This window comes from Mirounga leonina, unplaced genomic scaffold (genome assembly GCF_011800145.1).
Source record: "Mirounga leonina isolate KUSES-001 unplaced genomic scaffold, KU_Mleo_1.0 Mir_366, whole genome shotgun sequence".
NCBI classification, from domain to species: Eukaryota; Metazoa; Chordata; class Mammalia; order Carnivora; family Phocidae; genus Mirounga; species Mirounga leonina.
This window is the reverse complement of record NW_023270709.1, coordinates 18,244,821-18,270,640: the sequence shown is the minus strand read 5'-3', so window position 1 is coordinate 18,270,640 and position 25,820 is coordinate 18,244,821. Positions and strand designations below refer to the sequence as shown.

At 44.4% G+C, this 25,820-nt stretch overlaps 1 protein-coding gene across 11 annotated transcripts in view; it reads left to right on the top strand.

Moving 5' to 3' along the window:
* Window positions 1-25,820, top strand: part of ATXN1 (ataxin 1) — a 400,118-nt gene that overhangs the window by 242,159 nt on the left and 132,139 nt on the right. For 10 of the 11 annotated variants that reach the window (XR_004675816.1, XM_034985728.1, XM_034985720.1 and 7 more), the window contains one exon: window positions 5,391-5,517. The gene's annotated coding sequence lies outside the window, so the exon portion shown is untranslated. Of the gene's footprint in view, window positions 1-2,715; window positions 3,984-5,390; window positions 5,518-25,820 lie in introns of those variants that run through there. The other variant, XR_004675817.1, reaches the window with a different exon arrangement.

Genomic DNA, 25,820 nt, shown 5'->3' with positions numbered 1-25,820 from the left:
AGAGCATTTTCATCGGGGGCCCACCATCCTCTTTCAAGCTCACGTGGTGATTGGCAGAACTTATTTCCTTGTGGCTGTAGGCCTGAGACCCCCATTCCAGGGCTGTCAGCTGGTGCCTCTCCAGTACCTTGTCATGTGGTGCTACCCCCCCCAACCCAAATATGTCCTCTCATTTTGAATCTCATTCTTGAAAGAGCCTGTCTCTTGGAAGGGCTCACCTGATTAGGTCAGGCCCACCAAGGGTAAACTTTCTACATTAAGGTCCATTGATTCGGGACCTTACTTTTAGCTGCAAAATCCCCTCACAGTGGCAGCCTCTGAATTAGTGCTTGATTCAATAACTAGGGGGAGAAGGTGTGTGTGCCCTAGGACATAGGGCAATCTACGGGGCCACTGTGGATTTTTGTCTCTCACAACGTAACTAAAAAATCCAGGGATAAATCTCACTTTTGGCATGGCTGGGTCCAAGGCACCTCACCGTCATCAGGACTCAGACTTCCGTCTTTCAGCTTTGCTCCCCGTTAGAGAGCCTCATTCTCAAGTGGGCTTTCCTCACAAGGGAGTAAAAACAGCTCTTACGAGACCACACTTTCATGCTCCAGCCCATCCGAGAGAGGCCTCCGATGGGCTTTGGTTATGTGCCTGTCCCTAAATGCAGTCATCGTAGTGAAAGGGATACGTATTCTAATCTTCCAGAACTAGGTCATGTGCCTGTCTTTGCACCCAAGGCGTGAGGTCACCCCAGCCTGGTAACAAAAGAATGGGGGAGAGGTCACTCCGGAAAGATACTGTTCAGGCAGAAATGCTAGTCCACTAAATAAAAGTAAAAGGAAATTGAAGGAACTGTTGAGGAGCCATAACCAAAGAGTAGAAGAGAAGTCAGGTAGGGAAAGGCCGCTGCTTTTAGGAGGCAGGTTAAGCTGTGCCTGGTACGGTACCAGCAATGAATTTATACGACACTTACACGTTCATTAGTGAACAGGAGAGAGGCCACAGCTATTTGGGAACATAACAGAGTCTGGGGAAGGTCTCCTAGGGATGGCAGTGGCTGAGCGTGTTTCTGCCGAGAAGTTTCTAGCAGAGAAGAAAAAGACTGATGGAGAGATGAAGGGCGGAATTGACCCCAACAGGACCTGGAGCCAGTAGGGGGAGAGCAGACAAGAGCCCAACACTAAAGCAACAAAAATTTCCCCCAGAGTATAAGGTATGTGGCCATTTGCCACCTCTCTAGACCAGACAGGAGTTACTCTTTCCAATGTAGCCATCTTAGAGTGACTAAATATACCCATAAGATTCTTAGCCTCTGTCTGGCTAGGTCATTGACCGAAAGGCTTACCTTTAGAGCAGGTTTACCTTTAGTGGTTCTCAGAGTGTGGTCCTTGGACCAGGAGCACCAGCAATCCCTGGGAACTTGTTAGAAATGCAAGTTCTCTGGCCCCACCACAGATCTAATGAATGAGAAATTGGGGAGAGGGGGAGGGAGGCATCTGTGACCTCCAGGTGTTTCATAAGACCTCCAGGTTTTTTTAAGGTTTTATTTATTCATTTATTTATTTGGGAGAGAGCACAAGCAGCAGGGGTGGGGGGGCAGAGGGAGAGGGAGAAGCAAACTCCCCGCTGAGCAGGGAGCCCAACACAGGGCTTGATCCCAGGACCCTGAGATCATGACCTGAGCCAAAGGCAGATGCTTAGCTGACTGAGCCACACAGGCGCCCCGACTTCCAGATTTTTCTGATAATGGTTCAGGTTCAAGAGCCCCTGGCTCAGAGCATCCACATCTCCCCTCCACACACCACCAGGGTTTCCTTAAAACAGTGGCTTGGGAAAGCTCTGAGAATCAAAGATATATATGGCAACTGTTGAAAAGCCACTAATGACTCCAAATGTAATGGGTTGGAAGAACAAAAGAGAGAAGGCGAAGTTGTAACTTAGTTGTTCTCCCCTTCACGGAGGGCTTTCATGTGGATGATAGTCATCAAAGGAGCTACAGGATCCCGGAGGATGGAGACAGGTGGGAAGGGCTTAGATGATAGCTATAGAATAGTCATTCCTTTGAGTAAGGGTTAAGTCGTAGAACAGGTTTTGGATATGGATCATTTAATTTAAATGCAGGCTCTCCTACTAGACGCTGTGAGGGGACTGCAAAAGAAAGGCACGGCAAGGTTTCTTTCATCAAGGAGCTTATAAACTTTTTGAACCTTCAAGACTTAAGTAAATCCAGTGGAGTATAGAAAGGCAGTATAATGGAGTGCTGAATTGAAAAGGACCTCGAGGCAAAATGTGTGGTCGAGACTGTAAGTGCTGTGGGCATTCAGGGGAAGAAATTGGTATTGTGTCATTTTCTTCTCCGGACCAGAAGGATGAAACGGTCAGCCTGGTATCATTTCCCAAGTCTGATGGCGGGGGTTGTGGCCGCTTGGATTCAAGAAGACGTTTTTCCTGCTCTCTCTTTTCTTTCCCAGTTTGCTAAAGTTTGTCAAAACCGCGATGTCAAAGCGAGGAGTTGTGTTTTGGGACTTTGAACTTGAAGTATTATTAATGTCTTTGGTTATATGAGAAACCTGGAGGGGAAATTACGTTTTGTCCTGGATGTCTTTAGATGGGGACAAGACTCAAGTAGAAGTTTGGCGTATTTGTTTCAGACAGACTTTCAGACTTACTTCATTCGCGGGGAGGACATGAATGAACCTGTCTGAGGATGCCTTCGTTTTGTAGGATGAAGAAAGCGAATTAGCTGATTTTCCTTAGCGGAAGGATTACATTGTACCAGATCGGGGATGATAGGGAACAAGAAAACACTTCAGATGAACGCAACATTTCCATTGCTTTTTATTGCCTTGCACCATGCTGCTTGCCTGGGTCAATAAACAGGTAACCAAAGCGAGAACCAAATGAGAAGGCTCCCAGAACAGGGACATAAAGGCTGTTTGGAGTCCAAGAGAAAAATAATAAAAACATCTTAATAGTAAAGAGGAAGCCAGCAAATTTGGAACCTACTGCAAGGCACTAGGAAGATTTTTTTTGCAGAAGTTTACATGTAATGTGATCTGTTTTTAGCCCTTTGGGGGGTTGGGGGAGGGTTTTCTTAACTCCAGCTGTGGCTTGCAGGTGTTAACAGAGAGCTTCCTTTTCTTTCACCGTGATGACGGGGTGACGTGAGATGCATTAGGAAAGCAGGGGCTTCCTCTCCTGTCATATCAAGTATAATACCTGCATCGAACCGTGCTCCTCTAGCAGAAATTACTAGTGTTTGTTGTGCTGATGTTCTGGCAATTGGGAAGAAGAATCCTCTCTTATTTCAAGGTATTGAGAACAGCTGTGTGGCCCATTTCTTGATAAAGGAGACCCAGTTGAAATGGGCAGGAAGAAAAAAAAAAGAAGATAAAATACCAGAAACTAGTTGTCCACGTCCAATCAGATCACATCACACAGAGGCTGTGTTCTCTACCTGCCGAACTTCTCTCACTTGGTCATTTTGTAAGAAAAGCCTTCTGAAGCCCCTCCTTGGGAGTGTGGTCCTCCCAATAGGATCGCAAATCACAATGTTTCTTTTTCCTTCCTAATGCCTATCCGATTTGCAAATTTCACACATGGACTACAAATGATATACACTGATTCGGGCTCGTCTGCTCCTCTTGATGCAGTGAGCTCCTTAAAGGCCTGGTCCTTGGCTGTTTTGTTCACCATTATGAACATAGAACCTGGTGAATATAGGAAGCACCAAGTAAAAATTTGTCCAGTGAATGAATGAATGAATGAATGAATGAATATGAAAGCACTTTGTATAGCTGAAACTAATATAATGTTGTCTCTCAATTATACCTCAATAAAAAAAAAAGAAGAAAGCACTTTGTAAACTGTATTCATTGTAAAAGCCCTGGTTAACTATATTCGTAGCAGATTCCTCCTTTCTTCCTTCGGTCCTAATTTTCTTCTCTCCGTTCTAATTTTCTTCTCTCCGTTTTTCAGTTATTTTGAGGTATACTTGCCAGTGTCTTACCAATTCCAAATCGAAGATTTGCTGTTATTCATTTTTGCGGGGTTTTTTTTTTTGGAGATCAGGACCACATTTTCCCCTCGAAAACAGGGTTACACCCACAGTGCTAGTCCTGAGCCTCCCACCTTTGTTGGGCATGTGCTTTGCGGCTTTGAAAGGGAACTCGTGGATGATTTGTTTGGGAAGCAAACAGGGCGCTAGCGTAGCACTTATATTCTGTGTTTCTCACCATCCCCAGAGCCCGTCACATAAGTTCCCATACCCCAAGCATGCTCCTCAAGAACACACGAGTCGAAATAACTTGATCATGTTGGCCCAGGCAGGGCTGTTCCTGGCTCTGTCTTCAAGGAGGGGGAAAAAAAAATCAAGAAATCCAGGTGTGGAAAATATTAAGGATCAGGATATGAATAGGGCTTTTCTTTAAAAGCAACAAACAAACACAAAATCCTCCAGTCCTCTCCAGCAGGGCCTCGTGTGCCACTTATGTGTGTATGGAAGTGTTATCCTCGGTGGGCAGGATCGGCAGACAGCCAAGTGGAAAATTTCACAGCCCTGCAAACCTCCAGTGCACTCAACACTGTCACCCAGCCATCGGAGGGGACCATACGGCAGGGACCAAAGAACAATTCTCCTGCACAGGCCTCTGTCACCCACCTTCCACGCCCCCCCCCCTTTGCTTCCCGCTCTGATCCAGGTCTTTACGTGCTTTCTCCCTGAGCTTCCAGAAGGCTCTGTTTCCGGTTCTGGGCTTCCCCGGACCCCTCAGTGCAAGGGAAGTTTCAGCAATGCAGCCCATGCAGACTTTTTTTTGCACGTTTGGGTGCCCCAGGGAGAGTGGACGGTTGGTGGCTAGCCAAAGCTGGCTTTTAAATTCTGGCTCAGAGCTCAGTAACAGGCTTATGACCACTAATAATACTTGGCGTTTACATAGTGCCTTTCTTCTCGGGAACTGTGAGTACTTTGCAAGAGTGATCTTATTGATCTTCCCAACAACCCAGTGAGGTATGAAAATGGCAAGAGGTGATCGTCCAGCTCCCTCCCTTTTGCAGAGAGTAAAATCAGGTGGCGTGTTATGAGACCGTGTTGCAAGTTGACATCTCAGCTGGGATTACATCAGGAGTCCCCCAGAATTGGCTTCAACTTTATGGGTGTGTGGGGAGTGGGGGGGGAAGGGTGGGGAGGGACGGGGGGCGGGGGAAAGGCTGACCGGGCGACGCCGTGTCTCCTGGGGCGGGAGCAAAAATACTACATTCCTTTTTTTTTTTAGGAAAGGGTGCTGGAAAATGGTCTTTGGCGAGTTCTCAAATCCGTGAGACTTCATTTGTTGAGATAACAGAGTGATTGGATGAGGCATTTACCTTTTCCTTTTTCTTCTCTCCGATTCCCATGCTAGGGATTTCTCACTCCTCTGGAAGGAAGAAAGAACACGCCTGAGCCCAGGAGCGCTCCAGCTTCTTGTGGGAAGTCTCCATGGTGAAGGCTAAGCCAGGGCTACCTGCGAACAGCGCACAGTGAATGTCGTAAGTTAACGAGCAGCATCTGCGGCGGCTTGCCTTGCAAGGATCTGTGAATCATGGCATGTCACCGAGCCAGGGCGATGAAGGGGCATTCGCATGAGTTCTAAGTGATCGTCCAATTAATTTCTTTTTTTAGAGGAGAGATTCTGTTTTTATCTGCCGTGAACTTGCCTTCGTGGGGCACTGCTCATTATCTACTTCTGGTAGAAAAGAGTGGAAGACAGTGATTCTTTTCACTGTTAGAGCACTCGTCTCCTGGGACACTGACACAGTACCCAGGGTAGAGCAGACTCTTTCAACTGGGCTGTCGAAGTTCATTTAGGTTTGGGGGGTAGTGGGTAAAATTCTCCGGGCGAAGGATTAGCAACGAGAATTGGCACCCAGCAAATATTTTTATTTATGTGAAGTTTGTTGTTGTTGTTGTTGTTGTTGTCCTCGGTTGGTTTGTTCTTGGAATGAATTTTTTTTCCCTGGCTTTCAAAAATCTGAGGTATGCAAATATAGTCAATTACTTTGGGTGCTTGTCTTATTCAAAACTGGAGGACTTACTGTTTTTTATCAGGTTGCAAGGTCAAGGCTTTGGGATCAGTAAAGTATCAGCTGCAGGTTGCTTTTCATGAGGAACTTTGGTATCAAGTAGTTGAAGAGATGGAGCGCACTCTGGGTTGCCAGGAGCTTATCTGCCACAGAATTTAGGAATCGGACCAACTCTGTTGCTTACTGGAGATTTTAACCTCATTGCTAGATTGTGTCCAAAAAAAAAAAAAGTTTGTAAGGTTTTGATCCGGAAAGAGTACAGCTGCGGGAAACCCAGGATGGGCCATGAGTGTATTGTCTTCAAGTTTTAGAAAAGTAAGAACCAACTTTGACTAGGACTTGGGGTATGTGTGTGTGCGTGTGCGTGTGTGTGTAAATGCGTGCGTACATTTACATATTTAATATATAGTGTATATTTGTGCATATATTATATATACACAAGTACATATATTTGTGTGTATATAAATATGTATTATATGTATTTTTATATATTATATAAAATTTTAAATAATAAGTTCTTAACTTCTTAACAATTCAGTCAGGAAACTTCTCCAGGGATTTTTAACTTATATTTTTCCAGTTGCACAAATAATTTTGAAAGAGCAAGGTGCATCAATATGAGGGCATATATCAGGGAGAACAAGCATTAATGCTGAAAAGAAAAATTTCCACTGAATATATTTTAATGTTGTGGTTTTCTAAAAATTTGTATTAAAATATGCATCTTTATCCATATTTCCTCAGGGTTAAATAGTCATATTAAAATAAGCTTATTAAATTTAGAATCTCCCAGTGCCTCATAGTAAATGGTGGGAAACACTGGTGTTTTAATGTGTTTCCATTTTGTGCATATGATCCCATTGGGTCCAGTGGAAATGTGCATACAGCAGCTGGAATCAGCAGACCTGAATTCTGTTCCTAGTCCTACGGTTGAGGTCAAGAAATCTGCAACTTTGACAAGTCACTAACCCCCATCAAGTGTTATTTTGTTAAGTCTATATGTTACTTTTTATTTTGTAAATCGGTATGCACAACAAATAACCTGTGAATTGATCAGTTAACATCTTGGTTTGAGGTCCCCCATAAGGGGCACAGTACAGTGCCCCCATAAGTAAGGCACTTTAATGCTTACTAAAAAATAATCTCTCTTGTTGTAAAAGGTTCTGTCACTATTAAGGAATAATTTGGGTCCTAGAGTAGCAGTATATTTTACTAGAAATTATTTTCCCAATCAGATGGCTGTTAGAATACACTTCTGGTGATTTCTCTTTTTCTGGTGATGTTTTTTAAAGCATTTTTATCCTAGGAAACAAGTGTCTTATGGAAAAGTGCTTTAGGTTTCAGGTTACATCTAAATGAATAATGCAGATACTGTAATCAAAATAACTTTTGTTTCAAATCTGGTGGGTTTTTTTTTTTAAACCATTGCTTTGAAATGCTCATGTGATGCCCAGTCAAACCCCAAACATTAAATGAGGTTTTCAAAGAAATTCTGAAGTATAAACTTTAAGATGCCACATGGCCCGCTAAAGTAATTTTAAAATCCTTCTGTAAATGGAGTGTGTTGAGAGAAAGGAAGAAAATACGAAATTCTAGTGAATTTCTTCAGTGCTGAGGACTTCCTCTTGCAAATTGCATTTGCTTGGTGGGGGGGGGGAGGGTCCCGATTTTCTCAGCAAGTTGTGAAATTAGTAATCTTAGTCATTAGTAATCTTTTGGGATCTTGGTGCATTTTTACATTGAGTTCATACTTCGGTGTCCTTCGTGTCCCAAAGCCAGTGCCATGATGATAGGGAAAGCAGGAGATTTTCAAAGAACGTGTGCTTGCCAATGGGGTAGGAATGTGGATATATAAATATTTGAGTAACCATCCTAGCAGCCCTTGGAATGAGCGGCTTCTGTCCTCAGCATTCTTCGCAGACTGCACCCCAAACTTCCTGCCTCTGCGGGACCCCTCTGCCGGTCCCTGTTAGCTACCTCTCCGATATGCCACCAGCATTCTAGCAGATGAGATGAAAAGGGTGGTAATGAAATTTTACCTACGAGTCAGGAGACCTGGGTTTTGCACATGATGTTGCACTTAATCTTGGAAACTGGGAACCCCTAAAGCTCCATGGACGCGATTTATGAGGAGTAACATGAGAACATTGAGTTAAGTGACCTCTGGTGGTTCTCCTTGCTCGATGTGTCACATTGCAGAGTGTGCCAGCTTGGATGAGGCAGGTCGGACCTTCATTTTAGCCCGTTTGTCTTCTAAAAGTCAATGATTTGGCACAAGTTCAATTTACTACAACTGCTTTTAAAATATTGAGTGCAGGGCGCCTGGGTGGCTCAGTCGGTTAAGCGACTGCCTTTGGCTCGGGTCATGATCCTGGAGTCTCGGGATCGAGTCCCACATCGGGCTCCCTGCTCAGTGGGGGGTCTGCTTTCTCCCTCTGACCCTCTTCCCTCTCATGCTTTCTGTCTCTCATTCTCTCTCTCAAATAAATAAATAAAATCTTAAAATAAAATAAAATAAAATATTGAGTGCAGTCTTATGCTTATATATATGTTATGTCTATCACCGTTGTGATACGCACCCTCCTGGATAGCATGGCAACTCAAAGGTGTTCATTTGAGTGCTTTCTAAGAATATAGTTTTAGTCATTTAAATTTCGGGTCCACCTGGGGCGCCTGGGTGGCTCAGTCGTTAAGCGTCTGCCTTCGGCTCAGGTCATGATCCCAGGGTCCTGGGATCGAGCCCCGCCTCAGGCTTCCTGCTCTGCAGGAATTCTGCTTCTCCCTTTCCCACACCCCCTGCTTGTGTTCCCTCTCTCACTGTGTCTCTCTCTGTCAAATAAATAAAATCTTAAAAAAAAAAAATTAGGGTCCACCCATTGGTCTTTTTGAAAATTAAATATGAGCCGCTTTTGAAATTAAGTTTTTAAAAACCATCTACCTCCACATTCAAATATTGCTTAGCATAGGGGTGCCTGGGTGGCTCGGTCAGTTAAGCATCCAACTCTTGATTTCAGCTCAGGTCATGATCTCAGGGTCGTGAGATTGAGCCCCGCATCGGGCTTTGCGTTGGGCATGGAACCTGCTTAAGATTCTCTCTCTCCCTCTGCCCCTCCCTCTCCCCCTTCTCTAAATATATGCATGGAGGCAATGATCTATATTTCTTTCTTAAGCTTCTCAGCCTCCTTAAGTAGGACTTCCCAGGTTACCTTTTCAAAGCAGCCTCTCCTGACCCATGTAAAAGAGCAGCCACCCCATTCCTCTGTGCCTGCTAGCATACTTCATTTTCCTTTTAAGCATCTTATATATTATACATTTATTTGTTAATCGTTTATCCCCTCAACTAGACTGTAAGCCTCATGAAAAGCAGGCATTTTATTATTATTATTATTATTATTATTATTATTACCAGCTGAATCTACAACACCTAAATGCTGTTTGGCCTACAGTGGGCACTCAGTAAGTAGTTGTTGAGTGAATGTCCAAGGAGAATGTTAGTGTATGTCCAGGCTTCTCATGTGTGGTGGGCTAACCGAAAGGAATATAAACACGGTTCTGATGAGACCTGCTTGAATCCGATAGCAGTGTGATCAGGTAGGGGATGGCGTGGAGAGACCCATCTAGTTTCTTTTACTTAGAAGTTGATACTAAATATCTACAACGTGTATAAGTAAATGTGGGAAAGGAAACAATTTGTTTTAAAAAATGTTTTATAGAACTATCAATAGAGTATGGGGATTTTCTGATACTTTAAAAAAAAAAATCCTGCCCTGTGTGTATTTCCTCTCCCGTTCCATTTGAGTGGTTTGCTTTATCAGTCATTTCTCAGCAGCCAACTCTAGCATTCTGTGAACGGAGGCGGCTTGGTCTCTCCCCATCACATCATTTCATCGCCCCTGAGAGCGGGAGCCAGGCTTGAGGTGTGCTAGCTCCCGAGAAAGAAACTCACCATTTACTGAATAGCATCATTTATCCCGTCTTCTGGATGATGAACAATTTGGAACAAAGAAATGGTATGCCGACACAAATTAAGCCCATCCAATGTTTCCTGTGGTGTAAGGGAGGGCATTCACAAAGGCTTTCTTTCCTTTTTTTTTTTTTTTAAGATTTTATTTATTTATTTGTCAGAGAGAGAGAGAGAGAACACAAACAGGGGGAGTGGCAGGCAGAGGGAGAGGGAGAAGCAGGCTCCTTGCTGAGCAGGGAGCCCAATGTGGGACTCGATCCTAGGACCCTGGGATCATGACCTGATCTGAAGGCAGACGCTTTTTTTTTTTTTTTTTAAAGATTTTATTTATTTATTTGAGACAGAGAGAATGAGAAAGAGAGAGCACATGAGAGGGGGGAGGGTCAGAGGCAGAAGCAGGCTCCCTGCCAAGCAGGGAGCCTGATGCGGGACTCGATCCAGGGACTCCAGGATCATGACCTGAGCCGAAGGCAGTCGCTTAACCAACTGAGCCACCCAGGCGCCCTGAAGGCAGACGCTTAACTGACTGAGCCACCCAAGCGCCCCTCACAAAGGCTTTCTTTTTTTTTTTTTTGCAACTTTTCTATAAATCTAATATTATTTCGAATTTTTTTTATTCTTATGTTAATCCCCATACATTACATCATTAGTTTTAGATGAAGTGTTCCATGATTCATTGTTTGTGCATAACACCCAGTGCTCCATGCAGAATGTGCCCTCCTCAATACCCACCACCAGGCTAACCCATCCTCCCACCCCCCTCCCCTCTAGAACCCTCAGTTTGTTTTTCAGAGTCCATCGTCTCTCATGGTTCGTCTACCCCTCCGATTTCCCCCGCTTCATTCTTCCCCTCCCGCTACCTTCTTCTTCTTCTTTTTTTCTTAACATATATTGCATTATTTGTTTCAGAGGTACAGATCTGAGATTCAACGGTCTTGCACAATTCACAGCGCTTACCAGAGCACATACCCTCCCCAGTGTCTATCACCCAGTCACCCCATCCCTCCCACCCCACCCCCCACTCCAGCAACCCTCAGTTTGTTTCCTGCAATTAAGAATTCCTCATATCAGCCTCACAAAGGCTTTCTTAAGGTGGCATCCTCCTGCGTTGCTTTTGAGGATGGCAAGAATAACGGTTTCTTGGATTTTGTGTGTTCATGGACCCCCCCTTTTCAGAGGAACCGCTCTGAGTGCAGGAGTTACATTTTTCCTAGGAAGAAACTGGATGACCAGAATACACACCTCTGTGCCTATTTATACAGCATTATGCTGTCTTTACAAGCTTCGAAAAATGGCAGCTGAATTTCTAGTCCCCAGAGTCAGAGAATTGCATACACACACTCTGATAAGAGTGATTTGGGAATTTCCTGTGTGTCTGGCAATTTGTACCTTTCGATTTGCCATCTGTGACCCACATTCTTTAGCACTATCGCAAAAAAAAAAAAAAAAAAAGAGAGAGAAAACTGAAGTAGATAAGGGGGTCAGGAGAGAAGGGGAGATTTTGCTGTTAGAATAACGAGGAACCGGCCTCGCTGTTTTCAGTCCTCGCTCCTGAAGGCCCTGTGACTCGGCCTGAGTGTCCTCGAGGCTCTGGGCCGGGCAGTCGCTCGTGTGGCCTCGGGTCTTTTCAGGTTTTCGCCTTCACCCTTTTCTCTGCCCTTCTCAGACTTCCTTCCAGCACGTCTCACTAATTCCTGGCCCTGGCCTCTCTGGCGGGGCCTCTGCAGGAGCTGCTCCTTCTGAGAGCTGATGTCAGAGCTCCTTCCTGAGTCCTTGGCAAAGTCTAGCCCAACCCAGGCACACCCTTTCCCCTCGGCATCACCTTCTCCCAGCGCCGGGCCTCATCCTCTCTTCTCAGGCACCTCGGAGAGGGGAGGGAGAACCACAGAGCCCCCAGAAGTTGTTGAAGAACCCTACAATATTCGTGTTCTGTGGGGGAAAGGGAGCACCCGCAGCCTGGTGAGACTGCTCTCTAACTGAGTTGTGCCAAGGGCAAAGTGTGTGTGTGTTCTCTTGAAGATCAGAATTCACCCAATAAACGATACTTACGAAAAGACAGTTTTGTGTGTGCCAAGGTGTGCTAAAGTGTGTTAGGGATACGGGATGTGTGATCCATATTTGCTGCCCTTGCGGGGGAGGGGGGCATGCACTCGGGGGGTGAGTCAGGTGCTCCGGAAGGGGTGGTGGGTCAGAGTGCTCAGAGCCGGGTGCTCAGGGAAGTCTTCAAGCTCCACTGCACAGCAGAATCGGGCCTTGAAATCGAGGTAGAGCTGAGCCCCGTGTATGTGTGTGCTTTGAGAAGGCAAGGGAGGGAGGGCAGCTAAAACCAGTCTCTTACTTACCTGCTCCTGAGTCTGGGCAAATGAGACCTCTCTGCCAGAACCTTCTTTCCATCAGAGATGATGGGGTAGGACAGCTGACGAAGACCTAGGATGGGGATTTGTGGCATCAGAAAACCATTCTCCTTTAGGATCATTTTATATATTTATTTGCAAAACCTGAAGCCCGAACTTGGGGTCACTTAAGGAAAGGATGCCGTACAACCCGAGTAGGTATAGTGTTTTCAACTTGAACTTTGATACAGAAACCACACCCCAAATTAAAAAAGTATTTCTCAAGGGGTGTATCTTTCACGTGTCCACTGTTGAAGAATCCGCGTGCACCAAAGAAGTAATGACTCGCTCATGTGCCTCCCCAGCACCTAAAAGTTCTTTCAGATAGAGATCAAATAAGTCCCACACTTTTGGGCATCTCAGAGGCTGGTTGGATCCCTCATCTTTGTTAAGATATTACTGATGTTTGTGATTTCTCACACATTGTCTCATCCCATAGTATTTGAACTCTTTTCATGATTCCTCTCAAAGATTGTTGTTTCTCTTTTGCTTTCAGACAGAAAAGTGAGGCACAAATAGGAACGAAATTACATTGTTTTGTCTGAAAGCCCAAACAAAATCCATTGGTTCTTTCTTACCAGCAAATAAATTGTTCCTTGGGACTAATGTCAAAAAAAGACAAACAGAAAGATAACCTCATTCTTTTAATTTCCCCACGTTTTTCACTTTTGTAAAATAATCATTTTTTTTTAAATACCAGAAAGTCATTTAACCACTCCCCCAACGTACATTCATATGAAATTTCAAGTGCTAGCTATACAATGAATTAGGCTAGGTGGAATCTTAGATTAAAAGAATTAATTAATTAATTAATTAATTAATCTTCTATACATTGAAACCTACATTGGAGGAAGTCAGTTTTTCAGTCTTTTTTTTTTTTTTTTCTATTTGTGCTTATGTTCTAAAATGACTGAAGTAGAGTTCTCCCCCCGCCCCAATGAAAATATTAACGGGATACGAATGGCAATCTTTTGAGAATCTTTCATTTCTAGAGTTCAGGCAAGTTCTTGTCACCATGCTCTTTGGACTCTGAGCCATCTTCTTCCACCTAGAAATTCCACTTCTTTCCCTGTACCTTCATCACGCACATCTTGTCCCCATCTGCCTTCCGGCCTGGGGTATCCGACACTGGGATGGGACTCGACCACCATGCCGGCAGAATTTCCCTGCTGAGGAGACCCTTGCACGAGTTACTACAGGGCTCTTTCAGACTGCACGCAGCCATCCTCACGGGCTTCGGGACACACAACTCTGAGCATCTAGAAAGACAAACATGCTCGCCGGAATCGTTTTCTAAAATTTCCATGAGGTTACTCTTTATTTCATTTCTCGTTTTTCTTCTCAAGCCTTTGTAGCTTGCATGGAACTGAAAAACTATAATTTCTCCAGGGCTAACATCCAAGACTTTAATAGGCCGTCTTAATGCACTGGGCTCCTACGAGTTGCTACCCGTTAGAAGCATTGTAAAATTCACTCCGCAGAACAAAGAGGCCCGCCACAAAGATTGTTCCCTTCCTCTACCGTGGCAAGCCCTCGCTTTCCAGTTTTCTTTGCCTTTTCTTCTTTGTTCTCCAAGGAGAAGGGGGCATGTTATTGTTCAGAAAGGGGACAGCTCTGGCCTATACAAACAGATTTTTTTTCCCCTTTGGCAGCCTGAGTGGTTCTACCTGTTTTCTGGCTCTCGTGCTTCTGCTTGTGAACAAGCTCCCTCCCCCCACCTGCAGGACACTAATAAATTAAAGATACAAATGTCAGTTCCTTATTGCAGTATCTGCCACTCCCACGAGTTCATAATAGAGGCATTGGGCCTTTATCTGAAGTGAGTGTCTTGCCCCTACTCTCACCACCACATAGAGCACAAGTGTAGATTAAAGGATAGTGTGTCGAGGTGAGAGCTATGCACTGGGTAATGTTAGTCTGTCACTCATTGTAGCTGAGCAGATGAGCTGCCAATGGGTATCTTGTTGCTGTCATTGGGAGTTTGCAGTCCAGGTTCCCAGCATTGCTGAGGATCTCTTTCTGTGCCCCAGCAGGGAGGCCAGTTGTCCTAGCAACCTGCTGGCTGGCACTTCCCTGAAGGCGAGCAAGGGAGTGGCAGTGGAAGGCGGTGGCCTCCGGAGGGTCAGGAGGGAGTTGGCAGTCACCTTGCTCCTAGAAGATTTTCCATTTCCTTCATCTGGGCAGGCCTCCAGGAAGGGATGTCAGTATCGTGGGAGTGTGACTTGCTCAGGATCGTGGACCACATGGTTGTTCTGGGACAGATAGCATCCCGTGGCGAATAACACACCGAGGAGTGGGTAGTCCAGGCAGGATATTAGTCCATCTCAGAACATTGGGTGGGATCGGGTTTTCTTGTGAATTGGGTTCATGTTCTGGTTGTTTATCAGCACTGGAATTCTGAGTTGGGGAGACCCAGGTAGCTGTTTGGGAGGAATCGGGTCAGGAGAGGGGCATGGAGGGAAACACCACTACAGTGGACCTTGGTTACTTTTCCTGACGACGGCTCTGGCCCGAGAGCAATCCAGTGTAACCAGAGCTTCCGTGCTGGGCTCCAGTAATTGATCCACATACTCAGCTTTGAAAAGGAACACAACTAACCTTGTCCTCTTCTTGTTAATTATACTCATCCTCCCTTTATGTCAAATTGAATTGGCACCCAATCGTTCCCTGCCCTTTTCTGATGTGGGTCCAAAAGAACGTAGAAATCCTATTACATCTTAAAGTCCCTAACCTAGTTGGCCTTGGCCAGATTAAGTCTAAAATTGGGCCATCAGTTGACATCGGATGTCTTGGGGACGTCATCGCCCAGCCACTTCATGGTGGAGGTCCCTAGCCAAGGACTTGGGCTGACGTTTTCTCCTAGGAGTGCTTCGGTCTGGGTTAGCCCGGAGATGTCAGGACATTTTTCACGAAGAAAGAACTAAAGGCGGGGTCTACTTGCAAATCCTGTTTGAGAGATGTGATGGAACATTTGCCACACACTTTGTATACTCAACAAATACTCACTCCCTCTTCCATACCTGGAATAAGGATAGACTGGAATTAAGAGAAATGATTTTTGGACCAAAACAAAGCACCTGGATAGCTGTCGATACTTTCGGAGAGTGCTATGATTCCAAGATGTTTCTTAACAAATAAAATAAAGCAGTTCTCTTTGACAATGTGGGCGGTGTGCCCAATGGGTCATTATTTTAAGTTGTTGAAATGGTTTAAATGGTACAAGACACTGTGTGTTCCTAGAAAAATTACCTATGATGTACATGCGTTGTGAAATTGTAGAGAGGTAGAGTTTGTTTGTTTTTTTCCCCAAGATTGTTATGTAACTCTTCATCCAATATTTAACGGTAAATAGTCATCATTCCTCATGGTACACAGACAGTGAAGATAGTTCTCTCATATTGATATGAATAATGAATACCACTAATGTGAATTATGGTGAAGTTGGAAGATTAAAATCCTTCTCTAAGTCTGATGATTGCTTTTTTTAAAAGAAATTGGGTAAACAGATGATACCCAATTAGGCCTCATCAACTTCATGCTTCATATTTTTCTTTTTTTTAAGATTTTATTTATTTATTTGAGAGAGAGAGAGCATGCACGCGTGCACAAGGCGGGGGGAGCAGCAGAGAGAGAGGGAGAAGCAGGCTCCCCACTGAGCAGGGCACCCGATGTGGGGCTCGATCCCAGGACCCTGAGATCATGACCTGAGCAGAAGGCAGACGTCTAACCGACTGGGCCACCCAGGCGTCCCTGTATTTTTCCTTTCACAATCAATCTAGACACACAGTAATTGGAAAAACACATAGAATAGGGAGAACCCATTCTCTCTATCTCTCGAATGTGTTGTCAGTCACAGGGATAGGCAGGAATGCAAATAATAATAACTAAGGAAAAGCTGGAGATGCCTTGGGCTGGATCCAGGAGCAGGAACATCAGGCTAAGGACGAACATCCAGGTTCTCCCCCCATTCCTGCCCTGCGGAGACCATGGGCAGGCTACTTCCTTTCTCTGTGCCTCTCTTTCCTTGTCTTCCAAAGGAAGTTAGTTATTGTTCCCACCTTAACAGCATTAGATTTAAAGATATTAGTACAAGTAAGAGGCTTTGGGGAATCGTATCTGGGTTTTTGACCTTCCACTCATTAGCTGTGTGTCCTTGGGGAAATTGCACCACCTCTCTGAGACTTATTCCCCTTTTCTGTAAAATAGGGTTCATCATACCTACCCTGCAAATTGTTGAGAGAATTAAATGAGACAATGTGTGTTAAGTGTTAGCCCAGTGATTGTGCCCTGGTAACTACCAGCTCTAATGCAGTTAGGGTGATAAGCTTCACAAAACACAATTTATTGTGATGTGTTGCTGAAATGAACAGATGAAAGACTGCAACTTGCTAGTCCCTTTGTTGAGGAGAGGTTTCCTGTCCTCACGAATTGTCATCTAACTGTCAGTGTCATTGCCTTGGCAGTGAAATCAGTTATGTACAGTTATGTACTGTTACAACCTTCTGCTTCGTTGACATATATAGTAATCACGATGGTGAACATGACAACATTTATCAGAATTATCCCTGTGCGTGTATGCTGAGGGCCCTTGGAATTTTAGGTGATTTTTTTAGTATTAGTCAAACTGAAAGGCACAGTAAGTTTGGAGGATATGATAGTCTTGTCTATAAAAAGGGTAGGGAGATTCCCAAAGGCTATTGGTATGAGTGGAACTCTAAAAAAGAAAAACATTAAAATGTATTTTGATGTAGTTACCATGTCTAGGGGGTGATAGGTAAAAATTACCTAGTCTGGTTCTTTTAAGGATGGAAAAAAACAGAAGAGAGATGGACACATTCCTGTATGTTCTTTCAGCAAGTATGTACTGAGTGTGCGCTCTAAGGAAGGCATCCACAAGGGCTGAAGGAGCCTTCAGTCATTGGGAGAGAGGAGAAAGTGGGCAGCCCCTTTCCACTGTCGCTAAGGCTCTGTCAGTGGTACCCACAGGATGCTATGGATACAAACCAGTGTGGCATCTTCTGGCTTCAGGGAAGCCTTCAGCCTCAAACTTGAAGGATGGGCAGGTGTTAAGCAGGAAACAAAACGAGTGTATCAGTTTGCATCTACTGTGTAACAACCCCCCCCCCCCCCATTTAGTGGCTTCAGACAACAAATATGAATTATTTCTTGTGAGGCTGCATGTCCACTGGGCTATTCTTTTTTTTTTTTTTTTAAAGATTTTTTTAATTTATTTATTTGACAGAGAGAGAGACAGCGAGAGAGGGAACACAAGCAGGGGGAGTGGGAGAGGGAGAAGCAGGCTTCCCGCAGAGCAGGGAGCCCGATGCGGGGCTCGATCCCAGGACCCTGGGATCATGACCTGAGCCGAAGGCAGACGCTTAACGACTGAGCCACCCAGGTGCCCCCACTGGACTATTCTAATGCGACCCGCTTGGCTGGGACTAGTTGGACCACGATGGCCTCACTCCTAGGTCTAGCGGTTGGTTGGTTGGAAGGCTGGTGGGAGAGGAGAGCTTCAGCTGGGGTGACTTGTGCCTGTTCCACGTGGTCTCTCATCCTCCAGGATGCCAGTGTGAGCTTCTTCATATTGCAATCTCAGGGTTCCCAAGGGCAGCAAGAGAGGACAGACTCCAGCATACAAGTGCCTTTCAGCTTAGCTAATTTCCCTTTAGCCAAAGCAAGCTACTTAATTAGCCCAGATTCAAGGGACCGGGGGAAACACCAGCGTGGGTTGCATCATGGACATCGTGTGCCAAGCTCAGAGGTAAGAGAGAACCTGGCTTGCCGACACCACAAGTAATCCAGAGTGGCTAACGGAGAACAGGTAAGAAGTGTCAGGGTCGGGCACTGGACCGTCAAGTGTCCTTTCAGTAACTCCACTGAGGAGCTGGGAGTCTATCTTAAAAGACAGAAGAGTCATTGGAAGATTTTCAGCAGGATGTTGACATAATCAATAAGATATCTAAAAACCTGGGCAGATGACAAGAGCCTGAAAGCGTGTGTTGGCCCAGACAGTTCAGGGACATTTCCAAAAAGCTGTCCCAGGGGTACCTCGGCGTAGGCAGAAATACTATAGCTGAGAGGTGGTTCCGAGTTGACAGGTGCTTTCTAAACAGGGCTCCCTGACAAAGGGTGGAGTCCTCCTGGGGATGTCGGGGAACACAGAGGACGAGCAGGTGGGGAGAACTAAGCATAGGAAGCCTGCACAAGAATTCAGCATACTTCGAGGGAGTCAGATCTTGCTGGCTTCTTTCTGTCCCTCGTGGGCGGGATCCTGCCAGACCCCTGTGTCTGGGGGCTTCCCAATCCCAGGCAGTGGGCTGACAGTCAGTCTCTGAAAGTGCCTTCTCCTGGTGGGGGTATCACAGCGTCCCCCCAGCTGAAGACTCTTTTCTTCCCAACACATTTCCCCGTGACCTCAAAACTGACAGTGTCTTCCGAGGGCCCTTGGGCTCTCTCAAAAATCCTCCTGTGCCCTCAGATGGGACCAGGGCTCACCCATTAATTTCAAGAACTGACCTTTTAACTGTGCTACTAAGTGTAACTCTTTAAAACTACTAAAATAGAAATGACTGTTTCATTTCACTAATCCAAGTCACCGAGAGTGAGAACTTGTGGTTTAGGTCGATACGTTCGGGGGCCAGTTTGTTGTCACTGAAGCTGCCTGATATCAGGGTGGGGGGGCCGGCAGGGTACTTTTCAGAGCCTCGGGTTGTAACTCAAATGCTGAAAGTGATTATCTTTTAGAGATAAAAAGTGGGGGAGGGGACACCTACATGTGCATTAAGCAGATAATAATTTGCCATGTTTTCTTTCTAAATTTTCAGTAAAAAAAAAAAAGAGAGAGAGAGGGACAGACAGACAGACAGAAATGCATAGATGGCGTGGTGCAGACTGCTGGGGATGGTCTCTGATTTCTGCTGTCTTTGTCTTGATGGACGGCATCCCTAACCCTATAATTGAGAATACTTGGAAATCAAGGGGATAGAGGAAGACAAGACGGAAAACTAAAAACCCAGACCATAATCCTGTGAGGGCCGGCGGACAACTTTTGTAGCTGAGTCCCACACTTTCTCCATTTAAAGAGTTCCAGCAGCCTTTTCTAAATCAACGTCCGGTGAGGATCCTTGGCCATATGAGCCCTTCGTTTTGCGCTCACCCATAGGAGTGTTCTCTTAGTTTTGCTTCACTCACAGGTACTGCTTAGCACATCCGGGGCCGGTGGCTTAGCTCCTGGGCAGGCCAGATGTTCTTGCCCGGCTCTGCTACTTGAATGGGATGCATTTTCGAGGACAGGAGTTTGAGAAACCCCAGTGCTGGGTCAAAGGCAAAAGGTATTTTATTTTATTTTATTTTATTTTATTTTATTTTATTTTATTTTATTTTATTTTATTTTATTTTCCTGCTGAGAAACAGCAAGCATTTTAGGTATTTGTATCAGAGAGTCTTAGTCAAACAATTATGTGGAGGACTGATAAAAGAATGTGCAGTAGGAGACCTCATCATTTAAAGTGCCCAAACCTGGCGAGCTTCATAATCATGTGACCCAGAAATGAAAACATGGCATGTTTTGGAATTCCTGATTCTGCCTATTTGCTTTAATAGCAGATCATTGCATAAACACTGACTCATTGCATTTGATACTAAAAGGAAGATAGGGTTTGCTGTGCTCGGTCTGGTCTGGCTTCTAGCAGAGTCTAGATGAGTGCCAGTGAACGGAGCAGGACAGATGACCAAAGGAACATCCAACTCCCTTTCGCTGAACTTACCCGTGATCTTCTCCAAGGCTTTGCAGGCAATATTGATCGGAATAATGTGCTTCTCTTTATAAATACATATTCAATCTGTCCTTGAGTATAGAGAGCGTAGAGGAGGAAAATAGAACCTTATTTTTGTAAGTGGGGTGAAGATGCAGGTGTGCGCATGCTCCATCCTGTGTAGGACATCACTAGGTTTTGTCAGCTTATTTTCTTACCCACCTGGGCTTTCTGTGGTACTTGAAGCGATATGACCATGCTCATCCACAGGGGACAGGAGGATACAAGTAAGGTCAATACTCTGACCAAAACCATGTCCTGTTATTTACTTTTTTAAGAAATGGTAGTAATACAGCAAAGTTGGAACGAGTGGAACCTTTTTCAAGGACGCACTGGATTGCTCCTTTGATTAATATCCAGAGGTAGTCATTATAATCTCAAGTCTGACCGATGGGGTGCAGATGGGTGAAGTAATTGGGAGTTCAGTATTTGGAGTATCTTCTAAAGAGGGACAGGCTATCTCGATTCAGAATATTCTTCTCTCCCACCTTACTTATATGTCCACTCTCCTGATGAGTAGGGTCTGCCCATCTCTCCCTCCCTCCCTCCCTCTCTCTCTCTCTCTCTCTCTCACACACACACACACACACACACACGTGCCCCCCCTGGCAGGCCCTCCAAGGCAACCCCGAGGGTTGGAATGACCCCAGAGACCATGGCCAGCCTTGCATTCAGCTAGCTGTCTCGTCTCACTCTGTACCATGGGCAGAAGGTGATGGCTGTGAGCTGCAGTTTTCACTTGTCTTGACATTAAATGCCCTCCGATCCTGTCTGTCTGTCTCATCAGAACATCCTTCACAGATCTCGAGTCTTCAAATGTCGCCTCCTCATTGCAGCAGACTCAGAAATGCAGAACTCTGAGGCATGTATGTTTCCATAGCCCACCTCGGTCTTAAACTTATCTACCATATTTCAGCATATGAAACTGAGAACTCAAATTAGTTTCTGTGATTAAAGTGGTCGCCATGGCCGAAAATGTTTGGCAGAAGCCATGTGTATCTTCTGATAAAACTCTAGGTTTTGCATCACACCTTTTAAAAAAAAATTTTTTTTTTTTTTAATTGCTGGGGATCTTTCAGACAGAAGAGTGAGTGTGGGGATGAGAAAGCAGAAACTGGATGAAAACCTATGGCCAAAGGTCAACCGTGGGTTGGGGAAAATTTCCAAGTAAGCACAGTCTGATTTCAGGGGTTCCTGCCTATCCCTTTAGTATCATATCTCCCTCTTCTCCTTTGCGAACCTAACCTTGCCTCCCCACCAAAGGTTTCAAATCAGTTCACCTCCCTTGGTTGACTTGTGGAGAAACAGTCTGATAGAGACACGTGAAGTTGATAGGGACCTTGGGCAGGATAATTGCACTTTACAAGGGCTCCGGGACGTAAGGATTGAATTTGTTTAATGCTGGAATTTCAGCTGATCCTGGAGGAAAATCTTTTGGGTGCCACTTTTTCCAACATATCATGAAGCAAGCAGCTGCCCACCTAAATCAACACCTATGTTACCCCTTTGACTTCTATACAATCACTCTTCATATAAAATAACCAATACCTTAATAATCATTTAATTAACATTGCATATAAATTTCACAGCTGTGGTGTCCTTGATCAACTTTTTTTTTTGCAATTTAAAAAATTGTGATAAAATACATATAACAGAATTTACCATCTTAACCGTCTTTTTTTTTTTTAGAGAGAGAAAGAGAGACTGACTGGGGGAGAGGGAGGTGGGAGAGGCAGAGTGAAAAGAGTGAATCTTAAGCTCGCTCCACACTCAGCTCAGAGCTGGATGTGGGGCTCGATCTCAGGACTCCAAGATCATGACCTGAGCCGAAATCAAGAGTCAGACACTTAACTGACTGAGCCACCCACGTGCCTCCACCTGAGCCATTTTCGAGAGTACAGTGCAGTGGTGTTAAGTAGATTCGTACGGTAGTGAGAATGATCAGTGCCATCCATCTCCACAGTGCTTTTCATCTTGCAAAACTGGCACTCCCTACCCATCAGACATGAACTCCCCACCCCCCTTCCTCCCAGCCCCTGGCAAGCACCAGGCTTCTGTCTCTATGAATTCGTCTCTTCTAGGTGCCTCATGGAAGTAGAATCATACAGTATTTATTTTTTTATGACTGACTTACTTCATTTAGCGCATCATTCGTAAGATTCATCCAAGTTGCAGCACGTGTTAGACTTTCCTTCCTTTTTAAGACTGAATAGTATTCTGTTGTATGGCTAGACCACACTTTGTTCATCCGTTCGTCCATCGATGGACACTTGGGCTGCTTCTTCTCTTTGCTATTGTGAGTAATGCTGCTATGAACATGTGTATGTAAATGTCTGTTCAAGATCTTCACCAGCCTTCTTTTATGTGCTTGCTAAATGCAACTGCTTGAAGGAGACAGGCATCTACCCTCTTTGAGCCCTTTTTTATGATAGAACTGGGTAGACTTTCTGCCCATTATACGTTACAGGAAATATCTTCTGGGCCATTCTCTTACCTAATACTTGCTGGTTGCAGTCCTCAAGCATTGACTAAACCTTCCCGTTGTTTTCTATTAAAATGCAAATGATCCTGAGACAGAGGCCACAGATAAGATATTAGCACCTTGGTGTGAATTCCTTTAATCAGATCCTGTCTTAGAAGCTTTCTCTGCCCACCCCCCCGCCCCCACCCAGTGCACTGCTCCTTGCTACATCTGTTCCTTATTTATAGCCTTGCCTTATTTCTGCAAGTGTCACAACCGTATTAAAGTTACTTATTTATAGTTTGCCTCTTCTGTAGAATAGAAGCTTCTTAAGGACAGGACCCCTGTATATTTTATGTTGGTTTTTCAGGCTTTAGTAAAATGTCACATACAGCTCTAAATAAACCATTCATTCGTTCATCAGGCATTTATTGTGTCTGCGATGGAATCTTAAAATTCTGCCTTTCTAGAAGTTTTGGGTGGCCAAAAAGCAACTTTATCCTCTGCAAGGCTTGGCAGATTATAGAATTCTTCAGATCGATCTTCCTATATTTATAAGTGCAAGGACAGTCTTAGATGCGTGGATCAAATAGTTTTCTATCACAAATCTACCTAGATTTTGTGCTTCTGCTCAGCACAAAAGTAAGTTTGTGTTTTTCTATTCAAAAGAAGAGATGGCCATCTATGTCCCTTCTACCTTCTAAAAGTGACTTCTCGGGCGCCTGGGTGGCTCAGTTGGTTGGGCGACTGCCTTCGGCTCAGGTCATGATCCTGGAGTCCCTGGATCGAGTCCCACATCGGGCTCCCTGCTCGGCGGGGAGTCTGCTTCTCCCTCTGACCCTCCCCCCTCTCATGTGCTCTCTCTCTCATTCTCTGTCTCTCAAATAAATAAATAAATAAATCTTTAAAAAAATAAAATAAAATAAAAGTGACTTCTCAGGGACTGTTTTTCTCCCCTTGCTGCTGAAGAACAATTCAATGTATATTCTCAGGCAGCCCTGAGAACTTCTGAGTGCTATAAATCTCAATATTTGCGATATCAGTCATGTATAGTTTATAAACGCATGCATCCACTTAGCATGTTGCTAATAACGTCGATCCCCTTAGAAAGGGGACTGAAGCTTGACTGGTTCGTTAATATGTTCCTTCAAGTTGATTTGTAACTGTGTACCTCAGCGTGCACTACTAACAACTGGTAGCCCAGGGGTGACAGACGCTGGCTTCCTGTTCATTAATCCCTCAGCAACTCCCTTGCAAACAGAAGTTACTCTGATAACAATTTGACGTACTTCCTCCCTTTATAAGGTCACGGTGATTACCTTATAAACTAATTTATTCGTCCTAAACTATATTGTGACTTTCAGCTCTAGCCTCAGTGTATTAGGTCTCAGGGATGTTACTCTCAAGGCTATTAAGACCAATTATTATTCTGATTTATATTGTCCTTACCACTGCCGTCCCATGATTATTGTCATGCTACATTTTCCCCTTTGGGAGGTAAACAGAGTGGAAATTTTCAGTGGTCACTGGACTGAACCAAAAGTTGAATGTCTTTACCAAGAGCATAGACATGTTCGATAGGCAACAGGAAAAGCATGAATAAACGGGATCTTCAGACCATCTTTTAGTCTTCTTTTAGGCAGTCGTTCGGCTTCTTCTCCTATTAAACTTTTGGGCAGGGTTGTGAGCAGGTAAGAAAGCTTAAAGTCAACTGTTTTAAGTCTTACTTTCTGGCTTTCTCATACTCGTATTTTATCGCAATAGAAATGAAAGTTACAGGAAAGATAAGAGTGGGATGCCTACGTAATGAACTACAGTAAATAGCTGCAGTGAATTTATGCCCATAGAAAGGGAGCATGCGGAACAGATGGCTTTTGATTAAAGGTACTTCCTGTAACAGATTTCAAGACGACACTGTTAGTTTAGGAAAGATGATAGATCTGTCTTTAAAAACAGCGCTGCTGGGATACCTGTTCTTCCGTACCTCCCCTCCCCACCCCGAGGACCACCCCAACCTCCTCTGGATTTAAAGCAACAATTTGATGGATAAGAACAGACGTGAAAATCCGACACTGGTGACTGGGCCATGCATCCCTCTGGTTGATTGATGGGGAACATGTCTGTGAGTCATGCCAATTCCTGGTCATGCTCCTACAGTATCTTCATAAATAATTTGCATCATGGGGCGTTTCTGCAGGTCTTGTGCATGTTACTGTTATTTTTAGCTAGGATTTTTTTTTTTTTTTTTTTTTACAGTGACAATTTTTAAAGTAGACGAATCAAGACACCTCCTCCAAAGTCAAGGAAACGAGTGCAGAGAGTGTGGGGCGCTGTCTCCTCTCTCCCCAAGACATTTTTCTTTTCCTGTGCTGCTGGGCTTGCTGCTTATGCCATTGCTTTTTGTGACTTTAGTTCCTTGCAATTTCCACTCCTTTTTTCCCTTATGCATCAAGATGTGGCTGTGGAAGTAATTTATGTAATGAGAGGCTGTACCACACTGATCTAAAGGAAGCAGTGGCTTTTATGTAAAGCACCAGCTACTCTGCTCTTCACAAGGAGCACGTTATTGGGAACTTGAATTATGGGATGGAAAGAGTCTTAACTCTTTCACTTAAAAAATGAGTCTTTTACAAGTAATCTCTGCAATCGCTTAAAGAGGAGTTAGGAAGATACAGAGCCAGAGCATAAAAAAGTCTGCCGCATTGTGGTGACCTGTAGATGTTCACCACTGTTAGCATTTGCTTATGTTTTTTTCCCAGAATATTTCCTGTACATATATATATATATATATGAATAATACACATAACTTTAAAAACTGGAATTGTAATCGATAGGCTTTTCGGAACCTTTTTTCCTACTTCGTAATATGTTATGAACATCTTCCATCATTAATAGATTCAGATCTTTAAAATATGTTGATGGCTACTGAGTTTTGCAGGGCCTGGATAGAAAAGGGCATGTCCTCTGACTAAGCCAGTTGGACGTGCCCACTCTCCTCTCTCATTTTTCTCTTTTTCTGCTAGTGTCTGTTGCAGGGCTCTTGCTCTGCTCCTCACGGTGGTCAGATGAGAAATCTGGGCAAGAAGAGATGGAAGAACCCACTTGATGGAGAGTTCCACTCTTGACTTCCTTCC